The sequence below is a fragment of the Anguilla rostrata genome, chromosome 15 (genome assembly GCF_018555375.3).
Source record: "Anguilla rostrata isolate EN2019 chromosome 15, ASM1855537v3, whole genome shotgun sequence".
Taxonomy (NCBI): domain Eukaryota; kingdom Metazoa; phylum Chordata; class Actinopteri; order Anguilliformes; family Anguillidae; genus Anguilla; species Anguilla rostrata.
This window is the reverse complement of record NC_057947.1, coordinates 6,904,473-6,921,587: the sequence shown is the minus strand read 5'-3', so window position 1 is coordinate 6,921,587 and position 17,115 is coordinate 6,904,473. Positions and strand designations below refer to the sequence as shown.

General features: G+C 44.6%; 1 protein-coding gene across 3 annotated transcripts in view; it reads left to right on the top strand.

Annotated features, from left to right (window-relative positions):
* The first annotated feature begins 2,958 nt into the window (after positions 1 to 2,958).
* Positions 2,959 to 17,115, top strand: part of thsd7ba (thrombospondin, type I, domain containing 7Ba) — a 159,796-nt gene continuing 145,639 nt past the window's right edge. For 2 of the 3 annotated variants that reach the window (XM_064311521.1, XM_064311519.1), the window contains exon 1: positions 10,080 to 10,507. The gene's annotated coding sequence lies outside the window, so the exon portion shown is untranslated. Of the gene's footprint in view, positions 3,188 to 10,079; positions 10,508 to 17,115 lie in introns of those variants that run through there. The other variant, XM_064311520.1, reaches the window with a different exon arrangement.

Sequence of the window (17,115 nt, the reverse complement as noted above, 5' to 3'; positions counted from 1 at the left end):
AAATAATTATGTGTTGCCTAAATATTTTCTAGTGTTAAATTATAATTAAATTATAGTTTACTACCTATTTTTGTTAGATAACTACTTCAGAATTGTTTACATATATACATTTTCTTAAAGTGTGACAAACAAAGAAATATATAAGTATTTTCCTTTCGAAGGCATTGTTGTTTATAAAATAATATTAATATGTTTCTTTACAAAAAGAAGCACATTCATATTTGAATACACTTAAAGGTTTTTTGGTGTATTTAAATAAGATTGATTTTTGATTTTAACGGTTTTTCTTTCTAAGCGCTTTCCGTTCATTTTTTGGCTCGACCACAACAGCGGGGCCAGCCCTACAAACGCGAATGTCTGTGACTGACTGAGTGACTGAGTGATGAAGTTACACCATTGGTCGGTCGGATCACGTGTGTTAGGTCCAGCCATATACTGGGTTTCCTAGTCTTGTTTCCCATGCTGCTTGAAAGTTTGCGTAAAAAGCATTCCTGTGAGTGTTTAAGAGTTTACCGTCAAACCTTTCCACGATGGGCACTTTTTGATCCTCTCTTTCACTTTTCTCTATATTACTACCTTTGCATAACAGTCACTTGCAATGAGGTCGGTGGCTATGTTGCTGCTCTCCCTCAGGAGTTTAATTGATGTCTATGACAGTCACTAGTCAGACCATAGTTTTGCTAATCTTTGGCTTATGAGAAGACACCTTAAGCCCTTTGGTGATTCTGATATATTTTATTTATTTTGTTTTTTTCTTGAGGGGTTGGTACTTTCATGAAAGATTGGTATTGTTATAGCAGCTTGCATTGTAGCTTACTAGCTTGCCACCGGCTGGCTAATGTTCTTTTGTAGATGTTTCTTCTCATCTGCATCTAACTGTGGGGCTGTCATGGGTAAGGGATGGCCGTGGGTCACTCCCCCTGTTTGTTAAGCTTGTATTCTAGATTCTAGTCTGATAATGGTTTCTGCTATATAAAGAAAGATGAGTGTTATCCCAGATTCATCTGGTCTTTGTCTCCAGTCAATCACTACAGTACTTAAGGGTGCCGCCATTATTATTGCCATATTGTGGATCATAGTCTTGCTCTGTAAACATTACTAGTATTGTTTTTAAAATGGCAACTGGGTTTAAATCTGACTAAGCAAAGAATCAAAGTGATTAGAAATGTTGATACAGGCAAAAGTTCTAGGAAAATTACCCAAGCAATGGGTGTCGGTCATACACAAATACAGTAAAACCTGCCTTGGGATCACCATTGTACAGTGGTCACCTGCACTTGACAGCCATTTTTGATGTCTTCCCTGGTTTTGTGGTACTTGTGTAAACATGTAATTGTAAACATATAAGGCAAATATGTAATTTTAGCAACAAAATAATCTCAGAATCCTAATTTATTGTTCCCAGGGAAACTGGACTTACTTGCGAAAGGCAAGCCAAATGGATCTACGGGAGTGCAGTTCCAATTATAGGCAGACGGCATATTTTTTTTATAGGCAAAGAAGCGTGAGCACAGATGGACATCGTACGTGAGTGGCAGGGGTTCGAGGGGGTTATCATCGGAACTGCCAATTACCACATTGTGGGTGAGGGGGGAAACAATGGGAAGATCAAAGAGTTGCTTCAAACATGCAATTATTGTTGGAACAAGAAAATGGCAGACGAGGCCCGTCTTCCTACAATAATACGTACTCTCTGCTGAAATCAATTAGGAGTCAAAGAAACAGGAATCAGAGACTCCCCGTGAAGCCCCTGGTGTATAAAGTGAGCGGTTTATTTCCTGTGGGAATCCTACGGGTTTGTTTGGTTCTTTTAATGAGGTTTCATACTAAAATTAGGTTAAATGTCACACGTGTATTAAGTCTAATTTTCACGATAAGAATATTGGCATACAACAAGTGATGAAAGACATTTTCATTCATTCTGTTGTGCCAACCGCCTTTGTAAACAAATAGACATTCTGGTCAGGGTGACCTTTATCAAGGGTGAACCATGAGAAGTTGAAATCTGAAATTTCAGTGCAGTAATTAACTTAGCCTCTGTTTTTGGCTTTTCTATACCGTGCATATTAAGCATGCTATGTCATATTGTTCTTCGGTTACATCACATTGCATTATTCATAGTGTGTGAAGGCGCCCTGAAGGCATTGATGCATTGCATAATGTGCAGTAGAACTGGAAGAGGGGGCTACAATAGAAAAACGTGTTTCCTCCCCAGTCACAGAAAACAAACCATTCAGTTCTAGACTTAAAGAACGCATTTAAAATGCACATCACATGATCTGTTTTTTCTGTGATGTCTGAGGTCATATCTTTATCATATGTGACCTGTGAATGGATTCTCCGCGCCCTTATGTTACGCTGCAGAAGTGTGATTCCATTGACCAGGTCTCCCAACAAGTATGTCCCATTTACATATAATTGTTCCAACTGTTCCTGGTACAATATGGTTAAATACTTCTGTGTGAATCGTGCAAAGCTCATTTAAAGAATGACATATTTGGAAATGACTGTATACTGCCCTTGAAATCTCAGAAACCTAGGAAGGAAAAATATCAAGGGCAAGAGTAGAGATTTGAACGCATCTCTAGGGACACTAATTTTAGCAACGGTGAAGTACCTGTTTCACTGTGGCCATTTTGAACAGTTCAGTGTTGATGAGTGAAATGAGAAACAACTGGTCTGAGACTAGCACCAACAAAAGAAAGGCGACAAACAAAGAGCAGAGAGAGAGCAGCAGCAGAGAGGACAGGAAGAAAAAAACAAAAGGGGTGCAAGAGGAGTTGAGGGCACAGAATGAGTGTCGAGCCGGACTGGAAACAGAGATAATAAAAAAAATAAAAAAAGGTTGGGAAGAGGAACGAGGGGGAGGGCAGACTCGTCGGGAGAGAGACGGCAAGGCTGGAAAACGGGAATCGCGCCTGTCAGCCAATGAGTTGAAAGGGAGAAGGCGATGTCATTAGGAGGAGAAGTTCCACCTCCGCACGCCGGAGCCTCTCCGGAGTGAAAAGAGCACGGGAAAGAACAGCACACTGGCACATCAGCAGCGGCAGCTGTCTCCTCCTCTCCTCTACTTACGCTCCCTCTCTCTCTCTCCCTCTCTCTCTCCCTCTCTCTCCCCCTCCCTCTCCCTCACGCTCTTTCTCTCATTCACAAGCGCGCATAGGAGCAGGAAGCAGCAACAGCACAGGTAAGTCTCTGCCCTGCCATGCCTCCTGTTCTGCTGGGGCTGCTTTGCCGAGTTGTTGAGCCGGGAGGACGCGCTCCAGTCCGACGCCTTCAGTTCTGCCGCTGTCTCTGTTGTTGTCATTGTTGTTGTTGTTGTTGATGTTGTTGTCGTCGTTATCGTGGTCTGGCCGTCTCTGCTGGTTTGGAGCTGCTCTGTGCCCGTGCGAGGTCGAAAGTGAAGTGGCGCGCGAGCCGCCCGTAGCCCGAGCGAGAGCGCGAGCGCCAAGTTGTGGGCAGACCCGAGAGCGAGGGCGAGGGCGGGGGGCGTGCGGTGGCGGCGGGCGGGAGGCGCGGAGGCGACCGCGTAGGCGCTCTCGCCGGGGAGAACCCCGCCAAATAAAAACGCGGACTGGCGGTAACTTCAGGACGCGCGCCGCAGAAGGGAGGGAAAGTAGATGAAAGCACAGAGGGACGGCTTTGCGGAGGGACGCCGTCCTCGGCGGATGAATTATAGATAGCTGGAGGGGGGTTTTACTGGGATGGGTTTACGTCCAGGAGCCCCGTGGTCGTGACGGGATGACAGGTGGGGAGTTGTGGCCAGCTCTGGAGGCTGAGGCTCCAGACCCCTGGACTGTGATGCAGCTTAAAGCCTGGCTCCCCTGTTTCTGAGTCTGAGTGAGACTGTAGCTGCTGCATCCACCGTATGCTGAGCAGTGCTTATTCCTGAGTGTGGGCTATTTGTGAAAATGCCACAGACACCGTATAGCTGCTGCAGCCTGTGTGTCAAATGTGTTTGCTCTTGTTCAGGGCAGATGGGCTGATCGAGATAACATTTGGGTAAAGTATCTGAGCTTTTATGAAGCATCTTTCACTGTAGACTCTGGCTGTTATTACTTATAACTCTCTGGGCATGGAACATTAACTCTCAATATGCAGGAACTGGAGGGGAAAGTCTATTTGATTTTCTTCCCTTTTAACAGCCGTGAAGACATACTGACTGAAATTAAAAAAGTCAATTTATGACATGGCATTCATATTGATGTCTGCCATTTTTCATTAATCAATTGGGGACCCATATATCTGGTTTCATTGATCCTGTAACCAAGCACATTTCTGAAGGGGTATTTTACCAATGACAACAATTTGGCTTGATTGATATTAACCATTTTGATATGCAAGATCTGATAGCTGATATTCTTTGAACTATTTTTGTGCTGCAGTTTTGAACTGGAGCCACATGCCGAATATAGCATATATACGTTATTGTGGTATTTTAGCCTAATGATGCATATTGTTTCTGTCATCCAGAAACGTATGTGCAGGATCTTTAAGTGTTTTAAAAAAACCGTACTTTTTGCAGCAAAAAAAGACATAAAAACTAATGTCATTTTGCACCGAGGTTGTGTTGCATACCTGGAACACATAGTCTTTTTGCTAGTTGAACCAGATGTGCCCTTTATGTATTCAAAGCGCATGTTTTCTTTGTTTAATGCGAGGAAGGTGTCAGTATGATTAATATGTGTGTTAGAATGGCGTCAATACGGGAGCAGTTCTTCAGGTAACAAGCAGACTCCAGTCAGTCTGTGGGGAATTGTAGACTCATACTCTGTTAACTCCGAGAGATAAGCGGGGAAATGGGTTACACACATTTGCATTAAAATCTAATGCGGACTAAAAATATATGTACATGTGTTTCGTACTCCTGCTGAGGTTCATAACTAATGCAGTAGTGAACTTATATTTTATTTATGTTGGAGTTAATAGGTCGCAATGCAATAGAAATCTGATTGTGGTAGATGTGGTGGATTGTGGCCATTTGCATGCTGGGGTAAAGTGTTTTAAGGGATGTTTTGTTTCATAATTCCGAGCTATTCTGGAGACAGGATAGGGGAAGTGGCTGAATTAGGAAATGACTCAGAAAATGTGGCGGCAAAATGAGGTTGCTCAGAAGGGCAGCAAGGAGCGTGACCTTACGATGATGGGTCCATTTCTGCTCTTTTTTATGTTATTTATTTGTTTGTTTATTTATTTATTTATTTATTTATTGCATTTTTACCAAAAATGTGTTCAGGCAGCAATGAGGCATACTAGGCGATGTTCTTTTCATGGAAAAGAAAAAAGGCAACACAGTGATACCTCTATAACAGTCTACACGAGAGTGATATCTTGGGAGTCTCTGTTGGGAATTTATTTTACTACAACAAGACATTTCTCTGACGGTATTATCAGTGTGAGAGGCTGTAAATGAAATTTGATGGGAAACAGTACCAATTTGAGTTCTTTGTTCATGCCATTTAGTGCCATTGTGCCAAGTGTATGAATCTAAATGGCCTCTGTTTGCAGCAGAAGTACAATCAACACCAAGCTCAGTCTGTTGTGCATGATGGTAGATTTCATGGATTTTCTTGGATTATGCTTTTATTGGTTAATCCATGTAGCCACTGTGTGTAGTCTTTCCATAATACAGTAGCGTTCACACAGATGTGTACATTCTAGATGTTCCAGGACATTATTCACACCTACTGGGGATGTACACAGAGACCTTGACATGCTGACGTGTCTATGGTTCTGAGGTTTTGAAATGACTCGATCTTTTTTGGATTGTATGTTACAAGCACAAAGCAATGGGCAATGGCAGCAAGAGAGGCACGTGTGTCACTGGGGGTTTTGTCTTGCTTCCGAACGGCAGAGTACTGAAGTACTGAATTGCACTGATGTTTCTATCCTTTTTAATGGCATTGAGAAGAGAAGTACGCTGTGTTATGAGGTCGCTCTCCTCTCTTGGCTGATTTAAAAATGCGCAGATTAATCGTGACAGCGCAATCATCCCGAAAGCTGCGTTCTGTCTGTGTGCTTGCGCTGAGATTCGGCGCCGTGGTCTTCGTTTCTTATCCTCAAGACCCAGTTCTGTTCAGTACGATTATCTGGGTCTCTGAAGTCCGCTCTCTTCAACAACGCGGAGCAGCGAATTTGGGTCTTTTAAAAAAACAGGAGCAATCGTTGCGCCATCGCCCCCCCGATAAAAGTTGGTGGACTTGCAAGGAGTGTCTATAAATTTTCATGCGCATCCTTGACTGCAGCTCAAAAGCTTTTATTTCATCCCGGCAGCACTGTCTGGGCTTATGGATGGTGACGTCAGCGCGATGTAAACGGATACCGCGCGTCATTCATCACGACAGCTGCTTCCAAGTGGGGCTCTCCTGCACCCGTAAGTAAGACACTTAATCTGGATGGCATCCATAAATATCCGGCCGCATAACCGCATAAGCGTATAAATAATGACGTCTGGCACTTGGGCAGTTACAGTGAGATGTTCCTGGGGTCCTGAGGCACTGTTTTCGCAGGGTTCCTCACCTCGGTCCGCCCTGGCCGACGTGACAGGTCGGTCACAGGAATGCTCAGCCTCGTCGGGCAGGGGCATGCCCAGCCCCGAACACTTCACTCAGATGACAGACTGCCGTGATTCCATCCGAGTTCGCCATACGGTTGCGCCGTGAATCACCTAAACGAGTTTTGAGCCCCTCCCCGGTGAACGGTCACGTGACCGACGATAGAATTATTTTCCGGCTGCTAACTGCATCCCGGCCCGGTAAATATTGATCTATCGCCGACGCTGGTATTTCGGAGCGTTCCGAGTGTTCTTCGGGGTATTGATTAGCTCGCGTGAATCCGGTCTGCTCTGTGACAAAGGCGGACGGAAGCATGTGGTGTGCCGGGCTTCTGACCTATAGATGAAGTCATCGCAAATCCCCCATAATGCACATGCCCTTCGCAAAAAGTGGAAACAGGGAAACAATAATGCATTGATCTGCTCGTGAAATCCATCATCCATCTGTTATGCCTCCACATAGACCTGTAAATATTTGAGTATTGGTTGGAAGAAAACCCCCACGCACACACATACATACATATACGTATATCACATCACAAGAAGATGAGGGTTGTGCGTGCTGATAGATGCACAGTAGTGTGTCTCTGAGCCTTGTCAAACACAGACCATCTGTGCGAGCGTGAGGGAGCTGGTCCGAGCGTGCGCTCGCAAACGAAGCGCTCGCCGGGCTGTTTCGCTTCTCCCCGCAATCTGCCGCGCGACATCCATCCGTACAGGGTTTCACTTCGGACGTCCATCTGCTCTCGGCTGAAGAGGGGGAAACCCATTTCCAGGGAGAATCGATCGGATTGCTCACTCCTTTCGGCAATACGATCCCTCTCCTCTCCTCTCCTCTCCTCTCCCCTGCCCTGCCCTAGCCCCCACCCCACCTCCACTCCGGAAACGCTTCCGACGGCCGTGGATGTGAGATCACGGCAATCACCCCGGGGGGCTAAAAGCCGCTCCTCGTGTGATCATGCGAAGGCCGTCATTAATGGAGCTCAGAGGCCGTACGGATTCAGATGTGCCCCGTCGCCGTCGATCGGAGCTGAGCGACACGCCGTAACTTTGAGTTCAGCGGTCGATATACGGGCATGAGCGCAACGGCAGCTTGTGTCGATGACAGTGATGTAGAATACCGCTGATTACAGGCAGCGCGGCGTTTGTCGGGATCTACGCGGGATTTCGTCGTCATTTACGGCGCATTTATTTATCTCGCGCGCGCATACGGCCGCCAGCGTTTCGCCGGCTGTTCTCCGCGCCCGAGTTTTCATTTTCTGCAGACACGGCGCTGACGAAGCCTTGAAATGTTATATTCGAGCTCTGACGGATTCGGCTGCGAAGCATCAGTCCTGTGAAGTGATTGACGCGGCGTTCAGTCACGCGCCCGGCGCTATCGGCAGAAACTTGGCGATAAGGAGATGTGCGCGCGTGTTGAGTTTCGTACCTTTTTGGCTGTTTATCTCACGCGAGAGACAGCTCTCTCCCGCTTTCCACCCGGCACCCAGTTAAAAGGCTTTCTTAGATCATTCCGGAGCTTCGGCCCGCGAAACGGTTAGAGCGGCAGAATATGCTAATTGCTTATATACTTGTCAGAGAGCCGGAGGAATAGCGTGAAGAAGTTAAAACGGTACGGCGTGACATTGTCAGGCCTTCTGGCGGGGCTAATCCAGGCGAAGCGCCGGACCTGAGTGGGGTGACAGTCCGAAATCAAATCTGCACTCTGGACTCCCAGAGGATGACACACGATCCTCTGCAGCGCTGCCTGGGGGGGGGGGGGGGCTGGGGGGAGAGAGAGCTATTGAGTCGGGAGGCGGCTCCCACCTTCCACGCGATGGTGACTTCTATGGTTGATCGCGCCCCTGCTGTCTGGCGGCAGCGGGCGCGCCGGCGCCGGGGTCATCCGGTGCGACGGCTGCACAGGTCAGCGAGCGGACTCAGAAGGAGAAGCGGCGAGACGCGCGTGTGGAGGACGCGCCTTCCGTGCTCTTCCTGACCGACAAAGGAGGCTGCTGCAAAGTAACTGGCTTACCGCTGCGACAGGGAATTTCTATGATGGGATAAAGAAATGTAGTGTGTGTGCGTGTGTGTGAGTGTAAGTGTGTGTGTATGTATGTGTGTGTGTATGTGTGTGTCTGTATTGAATTCTATTCTATATACAGCATTATTATTTTGAGGTAGTCCCTTGGCTTGGTTGCTTGAGCACAGCTTTCTAAAACATGATGACGGTGTAAATTCTTGGACTTGGTAAGCACTAACGCGCATAGATTCATATATTATACTATATAGATTCATATATTATATTATGTTGAAGACCACTTTGAAAAAATGAAATTCAAATGAATGCTACTGGCCAGTGGATGCCATTTGAATATCTCAATAAACTCCTAATCCTTTTATTTATTTAAAGGATGAGACTCGCCAAGTCTTTTTGCTTTTTGCTCCCCAGGGTTTTCTTGTTCCCCTGGCAAGGAAAAGACATGTGCATGCTGTGGCTTTTTACCTTTTGTCAATGCCATGATATAACGTCCAGTTAAGGGAAGGTGACAAAAGCCTTAATGCAAATGTAAATGTAAACGTCAAGGTCACTGAGAAAAAAAATGCCTCAGAAAAATGTTTGTCACATTAAAATCCCAATCCCAATCGCAGGGTCTTCTGGTGCGGGCGATTCATAGTTAAAAGTAGAAGGCCTGAAATAATGGGTGTTAACCCGTGTGTGCATTCGTGCTTCCCAGGGGGGGTGAGAACATGTCCGTCGGCCCCTTGTGCGCTGTGGGGTCCTGGCAGCCGGGGGCATTAGCATTGCAGACGAGCGCGCGGCTCCCTGTTCTCATTACGGGCGCGGACACCGGGGGGCAGCGGAGCCTCCGATAGGCATCGTCTGAAGGTCGGGTCCCCGGCAGCGCCCGCCCCGTCAATACCAGAGCCCTTGTGTCCTCCGCGTGCGTCTCTCGTGTCAGAGGCACTGGGCCAGCAAACACAAACACTCAGTAAAGTCTATTGGCTCTGCCCCCCCCCCCGTCCATCCTCCAACCTCCCCATCCTCCCTCTCCCCTCCTTCTTTTTTCAATTACCCGACTCCCTACCCTACGGAATGCTAATTATCTGGCGCTTGATATCCGCCTGATCCCCTCATCGCGGGTGAAGAGGACGAGGGATCGGAAAGGAGGGCCTTCCCTCTTGACCGCCGGCTGCTCGGGTCCGGGGGCGAAGGGGGGGGTGTGGGGGGAGGAGGGAGATCCGTGTGCGGAAGCCTTGTGTGTGCTCTTCAACGGGCACTCGAGACCCTCAGAGATCCTGTTCTCGCCTTCTCCATTACTTTGGGTTCACAGAACGGTTTCTACACGCGGTCTCTGTGTTGGTCGACGGGAATTACAAGTACAAGCCGTTGTTAAAGTCCATAGAGGCAGCTACACCCCCACTACACACAAATATTTCTCTTCCCTTAGTCTGTATGCAAGACCAGCCAGTCCCATATCAAGTAGTTGACCAAGCGAGTTCAGTTGTTAGTTGGAATGATGCAAAGTTTAAAACTGGAAAATAATGAAGGAATTAAGTAAATGGTTAATACTGTGATGTCATGAGAGGCAGATTCTTAAACTTGCTCTGCCAGGGACTACAGGCCATCATGGCCACTCAGTTTGGAACTACAAAGCCCTGATAAGACAGCCTGAGAGGCAGTTCCTGCCCAGCTGGCATTGATTTGACTGATTTTGAATTGACTGAGAGAGGAAGTGTGTTTGTTGGAGCTCTATAAAAGTTTCTTGGAAAAAGAGAACGATAGATGGATAACTGGGACAAACAAGGCCATGTTTTTTGTGCTTTATATTGAACTTTCAGATACTTGGAAGCCCTTTTTTGAGTTTGCCTCCTGAGACAAATCCTTGTTAAAAGTGTAAAGAAGTTTTTTTTTTTCAATCCAGTCTGGTTTGTGGATCAAGTCTCACCACCCACGTTCCACATGGCATGAAGGTAGGGTTCCCAAACTCTTGTGACACCACAGTACAGCCTAAATATAATTAGCAACAAGGCAATACCAAGGGTGACAGAGGGAGAAAAAAGCAGTCGTGATTGAAAGAAAGAACACATTGAAATATCCCAACTGTCTGTTAGATATGACGAAAAGAGAAAGATGAGTAATGTAATGTAATTTAATTTTCACATTTATTTACACATTTCACATTTGTTCAGTTTCCAAATTAAAATTTTGATAGTTTTAAAAAAAACTTCACTAGTCTTTACTTAAAAAAAAAAAGCATGGAAATATATGTAGCAAACAGCAGTGAGTGTAAAATCACAGTTTCTGTTTCACAGTAAACAACTGAATGACAACAAGGTAGAATATTAGCTCAATTATCATCTCTGGATAGGTAGCAGATCCTTTTAGGGGGAAATCTGTGGTGTTCCCTGAGAGAAAACCAGAAATAATAATGATGAGCTTTGAAACTGTGTTGGAGTGACATTTAACCTCAGCAATGGTCCAGGTTACATCATTAAGCCTAGCGGTAGAGCCTTTATCCAGGTGTCATACAAAGGCTTCTGTGTGCTGATTGCTTTCTACTATGTAGTTATGGTCTGGTTGGCACGGATGGCCGTACTAATGAGATGGCTGAATATAATTTAGATTTGATGGTATGAGGAACTTACCACTAAATGGCAAACATATTTAAAGGGCATCTACTATTTCACTCATGTCAATGGCCAGTAATGGCTTGGCAAATAATGTTACCACCAAACTTACCAGTCAAATAGACCTAAGTTAATATTGGTCTGAGCATGTAAAACATCAAGTCTATTGAACCTATTGTTGATTGTTTAGGGGACTACTTTTCACTTTAACATAGTGAGCACTGAAGACATGCTATATGAGTGTCATGTGACTGTACCCTTTTAAAACTAGGCTGCTCAATTTATCTCCTGAAGAGACTGCAACCACAGACTAGGACCACAATTAGACAGCTTGCCTGTAACTTCAGTTCATTATTCATTGTTTGCTTTATTGGAAAGGGTTCTTTTTAAAATGGATAATTGTTAATGTCTTCTTTTAATGTATTCTGACGTCTGTATTTATAAGTAATTCATTAATTCATCCTAATTAGTCCGTAACTAATCCTTTATGAGGTGTGAGAGTTTTTTTTGAATGCTTTTATGAAGGTTGTTATTGATGTATTAACTGACATTTAGGAGGTCCCTCAATAGGATCGTTATTAGTCACAAGCTAATTACCCTTTCCTCATTATTAAAACAGACATCTCTCTCACTTTCTCTCCTCTGCCCCCATGGAGAATGACTGTACGTGACTTTACACGAATGCAAAGCTACACTCATAATCAGCAAAACGATGCGAGTTTCATCCGGTATATCAATCGTGCTAGAGGGCATATATACTATATACGATTAAAGCAGGAACGGTGAGTACAAACCAGGACCAGCGCAAACAACCGACTAATGTACAGACAGTAATGTTGTGTTCTCTCTTTTCATATCCAAATATGTCTACTTCAAGTCACTGGTAAAACAGTATTGAAGTACAAAATCAATTTAGAGTTTAATGAGATAACTGAACATGGAAACATTAGATGCCAGCCTCTCTGATGGAACTGATGGTCATAAAATCTGAATCCCTTGTGCATTAAAATAACAAAACGCACACTGAGTAAACTTTCTTCTTTATTTATCACAGTTGGGGTTTGTAAAGCTTGTCTGCTGCGTGCACAGCTTTTCTCTGAGGGTGAACGAGCCACTCGTTCCCTTGCAGGCCATTATCTGTCTACACCTGCACTCTCCTCATTTTGTCCCCGGACAACTCTGGGGTGAGCAAACTAAATGTTACAGACTCACAAATCAGCTTTTCTGTGTCTTTGCTCAGAGTAAATGCGATTTTGACCGCGGTTTTCTCTGATAACTGCTCTGCAGACGTGGGGCCGATCCACTGATCTGTGTAATTTACAGTCAGCCCTTGTGTAGTCATCTCGGTGAATACAAATACCAACGATCCATTCAGACGCATTAAAGATCAGTGAATCTTCTCAATAGCTGCTCAGAAAAGCCCACCAGACTAAAATAAATCAAAAGCCAAGTACAGTTGGGAATTGTAGCTGAAAAATGTATAAGTCTCCCAACAGCTTGATCAGAAGTGATTGTGTTTGGATACTGATAATTAAAAGCAGATAATGTCAAAAATATTAAATTCTGTTGTGCCTTCTTTAATTAGATTTGTTTTGATTCTTTGTTCTGTGGAATACTGATCCCTTGTTATAGCTATTGAAGCAAACTGTTAAGTAAAACGTGAATAAATGGCAACTTTCTTGCAGTTATTGTTCTAAAGTTAATTGTATTAACTGCTATGCATTATTTAAACACATTCCCCAGTTGTGTGAAGCATTCAGGTTTTTTATTGAACTCGGTACTGTCTGTTTAATTGCCTGAAAGGGTTTTTTTTTGCCTGCTGCAGATTCCTTCACAGCATTTAGATGTTAAAATTGCGAGTGAAAAAATCCTGTCGTGATTCTGTGGTGGTTGGAAGGTCATACTGATGACTCCGATTCAAGAGGAATTTCATGTCTCAAAAATGGAAACTGAGAAATGATGCCCATTTGCACAGAATAAGCTCTGTAGCCTATATATTGCTTTAGTCTAATTCATTAGGCCATTGCAACCAACAGCAGAATTAGGTTTTGCCTGCTGCTGCGTGTGCTTATGGTCACTGTAGTTCATATGTGCCTGTAGTGGCTTGTAGTTTGGAAAATAGGCACTGGCTCATGTGATTGAGTTTCGCATGCAGTGCTTCCTGTACATGTGGGAGGCACTGCAAAACAGATCCCCCCCCTCTCAACACCCCAATAGGGCACTAACCCCTTGCACACAAGGGAAAAAAATACAAGATTGTCCCATGGGGAACGCATGTACTGTAGTTGTAAATCAACAAGACGGTAAAAACGCCTACTCTGTTCCCTACAGTTCTCTGTACATCTAGATTCCAGTTTTTACTCTACATACTGTAGAATCACACTACTGCTTACTGTTGTTCTGACAGTTATTGGTAATTACGGTCATTGTTGTGTACATATCTGCCTTTTTATTGGTTAATTATGGTGCTTGATGCTGCAGTGGTCATATGAAAACAGGCCCACATGCAAATCCACAAAGGAGTCTTAAGGGGGAGTCTCACGTCTCAACCCATTGTATGCTTTGAGAGACCGTGGTTTTGACATGAGGTGAATACTGATAGACCACCCCCCCCCCCACCCCACCCCCCCATTTTGAGTTGCGTGTGTCTCTGCTGGCATTCCCTTGATTTAACACCGTGCGTTAGAAGTTCATAATCCTTGTCAAGTCTTGGATTTCTCTGCTGCTCCTCAGTTCTCCCTCGCTCTGTTAAAACTGCCGAGTGTTTGGTTAAAGAACTTAAGAAGATAAGACTTGTGGGAATAAGAGAGGGATTTGTGGTCTGCTGGGACTCTCATCCTTGAGCGCCGTACAACCTCGTGCCTGCATCATGCTGCTTCTCGCAAGTGACCTCCGGGCATTCTGTTGTGTTCCTGGGGGGATACTGGACAATTCCAGACATATTTGGTGATATCCACTGCCAAATGTTAGCTTGTACTTGTCTCCGTGTGTTTTTTTGTTAATGTGTAGAGTAAAATCAGACATTACTGTGGATGTACGTACATAGCTAGTGTTGGATTATTCAGACTTGTACACACACCCTTTGATTTAGAGATGCATTATTACATTTGTAAATTTTGTACTTGACAGTCAGGGCAGACTGTCAAATGGATTTGATTATTTACCTGACTGTCATGTACTGTACACCATTATTTTAAAAACCACAGGGGGACATGCATGCACTTAAGGATACGGTAGGAACCCCACTGCATTGATCCAAACTCAAGGAGAATAATGGCAAGCTGCAAAATGCACCTAATAGACAGAGCCAAAAAAGTTAATTTCTAAGTAGCATCAGTGCCACAACATATTTTATGACCACTCGCCAAAGATTTAATGTGGAAGTAACATCATAGTAGAGAAATGAAGTTTTCTTTTGAGGAAGAAGAGGAGTAGATACTGTATGCCTCTGTAGTCAAATTCTTAGCTGGAATGCTTGTTTTTACAGCAACTGTAACTTCCTTTGGCCTTATTCGTCAGTACCAGAGCGCTGTGCGACCTGCTCGGTCCTGTAATGGGTACCAGCTTCCATGCTGCCCCACAGCTTTCCATGTCGGTGGTGGTCCCCTGGCGATTCATTATTTCTTCATGGCTAACCGAGGAGCCGCCGGAATTACAGCTCTCTTCTGTCTCCGAAACCAGCCATGCTTGATCCCAAACAATAGGTCGCATTAGCTATAACCCTGAGATGGCTGTTCAGGGCCGCGGTTAATTACAGCACCTCAGATATAGAAAATGGCTTTAATGTGATTTGGACAATTTGCTAAGTGGGATATCCTCCAACAATTGACGGACCTTGGTTCATCGCCTCTTCCCTGCCGTGAAGCCGCTTGCGTCTTTGTAAGGTGAATTGCGGCGGCGATATGGGACTCGGGGGGGATTGCAGGTTTGAATCCCCACTGGGACCTGGGTCTTGTGCCTAATATTGAGATTACTGTTGATAGCCAGCAGTGCGGCGATACTCTGCGTCAGTGGTAACCAACCCTGTTCCCAGAGATCTACCATTCCGTAGGTTTTTCACTCCAACCCTAACAAAGGACACCTCATTCAACAGCTTGTTGAGCTGTTAATTAGTAGATGCAGGTGTGCCAAATTAGGGTTGAAAGGAAAACCTACAGGATGGTAGATCTCCAGGGACAGGGTTTGTAAACACTGCTCTATGTTATGAGTGGCATATAAATTCAGTGTAGTACATTACAAAATTGTGCCAGTGTCAGTTGTCTTGAATAATAGTGTTCTCTATGCAGATATTGATTCAAATGTTCAACATGTACCTCTTTAAGGAATTGCTCATAAAAAGAGGATATTCTAAAGCATGCGTCAGGTATTTCAAGATGTTTTTTTTTCTTGAAAAACAGACGACTCAGCGTTTTATTAAATGCGTGAATAACCCAGAAGTGCTTCTGAATATGCAATTATGAAAAGGACTCTGATGCTGTTGAGCAGTGTGGAGTACTCGCAAACATGACATTGCTCAAGTGGTTTCTCTTGTTCCATTAATTGCATCTTCATTAAAATGGCAGGCTGAAGTTCAAACTGTACTCATGGGAGTTTGAGCATACCCAGGCTATATTTGCATTTGAAACAACACTTCTGTAAACCTCATGAAACTCGAGTGCTTCAGTTGCTGAAGAAGAACTCTCGACCAAACACTCTCTGCCCATTATCATCCAATTTTGTGAATCTCAAGGTTACTACACATCGGGGCCTGAGTGTAACGGCTTGAGGAAGATTTAGACCGGTCTCAGTGTGAAGGATGCCTCAGCTTCACCTGTCACCCATAGAGAAAGTGGTCTGTGTTCTGGGCACTACATAATCTTTCCAAATGCTCTTCAGGGAAGACACAGTCCTTAAATGTTTTAATCTTGGAAGGTCAAAGATTATTTTTATTTGCTTTTATACAATCCCGGCTGTCAATACCAATTCTTGTCTAATTCATTATTTTGACAAGAACTGCCACATTTATCCATGTGCTGATGTTGCAGATCTAGCAGCCAGCTTGCTCACTTGAACATTAAAACCTGTGCTTGCCAATGTTGTCAAGTAACACTAGCAATCACTTACAAGAGCATCTGCAGGAGTTTTTATGTGGACATAAAACATTTAGAAAATAATTTTCTCAATATGATTAAACACGGGTGCCTTGCTTGAAGGCACAGCCTCTCTGTCTCTCTCTCTCACATGCTCTCTCTCCCTCCCTCTGTCTCTCTCTCTCTCTCTCTCTCTCCCTCCCTCCATCTCTCTGTGTCTCTCCCCCCTCTCTTGTGTCGCTCTTTTCTGTTTACATTATTACATAGCATCATTGCATAATTTCCAAACCCTACAGTAGGTCGGTTCAATAGAAATGAAATACGAGTGCTTAAGGGCACAGCATCAGCGAAACCACCTGACCTGAGTCAGTGCTCGAGGCTTAGCGTAACTCTCTTCTCCCCAGACTCCGCAGCAGAAGAGCTGCCTCAGAGTGGCACGGTGGGCAGCGTCAGGGCAGCAAGGGCCTGTGTAGCTCAAGCCCTCTCAGTGCCTGTAGGGTTTTCTGTGGGTGCTTCAGGGTCCTCCTAACACCCAAAAGACAATACCAGGCCAAGGGTTATCCCATTCCTTGTGAGCGGGCTGGCTTCTTGAATGCTGCATCATTGCCAGTGGTTTGTGAAGGCACAGAATATGGCATCTATTATGTATTTTTTGTTTTGTTGTTGTTCTTTTACAGTAAACCAAGATCAAGCTATCCGATTCAAGGATGCATTTTGTCCCGCCGTTTGACAGGAGAGTGGTAAAATGGCAGTCCGTGTACCCTTGAAAGCACGGGTTCTTAAATCAAGACCCAAATTATAAATACTTTCTAGGATCGGGACCCAAATGATAAATTTGTTACGTTTCAGAACCCTGTCAGATACATACATACTAGCATAGCC